Below are 1,230 nucleotides of genomic sequence, written 5' to 3'. Positions count from 1 at the left end.
GGTCTTTGTTTATTAAAACGATTATTATTTGAACTCTGACTTTTCTTCCTCCCTCTCTTTTACAGGGACTAAAATAATTTAAAGAAACATCAGAAGTTTCCCTGCTGTCTGTGTTGTTAGCCGTTGTAGCGGAGCTCTGTTTACATGCAGACATTCCCCTTTGACATCACTTCCTGTTTCTTCACAGGCAAATATCTCAACAACCGTTCATCTCATTGGTGTGAAATTGCTTTTACAACATGTCATCAATGTTACCTTTCCAAAAGTACAATCACATTTATCACAAAAATTTGATGTCATAGGTACTTTAAGTCTCACCCCTGATGGTCAGAGGTTCTTCATGTGATGTTCTCGCTGCTCAGGAGGARCTGAGGATCGTCTGAACACAAACAAGATTCACTTTTCATTTCTGTCTCAGTGCGCTGGAGAATCATTGAACTCAAGGTGATGTCCACTCACCTGTCCAGGTGTACCTGGCAGCTGCTGTCCCACCTGTCAATCAAATCAGACAAACAGGAAGTCAGAGGTTTTTTGTTGTTTTCAGCAGAAATGTATGAAATTGTTGAAGAAAAGCCTCAGAGCATGAACTCACAGCAGAGTGACATGGTGAGGAGCAGAATCAGATCCGTCTGATGGGAGCTGGACCTCCTCTGACCCACATGTTGGTCTTCTGGATCAGTTTGTGTTTTTAACTCATATCAGCTGTTCACAGTCTAAACATTGGAAGTGACGTCATTAAAAGTCCTCATTTATTGTAGTTTTTCAGATTTAAACCGAACTTTGTTGTTTTGGGTGCAGCTGCTGAATGTGACCACAAGAGGGCAGCACACTCCAAACTAAAGCTTTTATCTAAATATGTTTTTATTATAAAACATGTAAAGCTCCTCAGTTTCTTTAAAACATCATGTTTTAAATCTGCTTCAGCAAACATTTGGTCTTTTTAAGCTACAATTTAATTTTAGCTACTGTTCTGCTAGTTTCATTATTTTAGCTTTTAGTTAACATTTTGCTACTTTTGACTTTAACTGGCCTTTTGTTGGGACTTTTTTTTGCTTTAGCTTTTAGCAAACATGTTGCTACTTTTAGTTTTTTATTGCTCTTTTTGTTCTAGTTTTTTTCTAGCTTTAGCTTCTAATAACGTTTAGCTTGTGTGTTGTTACTTTTCATAAATTGCAGCTGTTTTCTAATGACCTTTTGTATTTTTTTTACCTGTTTTCAAGTACCTAAAAG

The sequence above is a fragment of the Austrofundulus limnaeus genome, unplaced genomic scaffold (assembly GCF_001266775.1).
Source record: "Austrofundulus limnaeus strain Quisiro unplaced genomic scaffold, Austrofundulus_limnaeus-1.0 Scaffold210, whole genome shotgun sequence".
Taxonomy (NCBI): domain Eukaryota; kingdom Metazoa; phylum Chordata; class Actinopteri; order Cyprinodontiformes; family Rivulidae; genus Austrofundulus; species Austrofundulus limnaeus.
Note: the sequence above shows the minus strand (reverse complement) of the source record.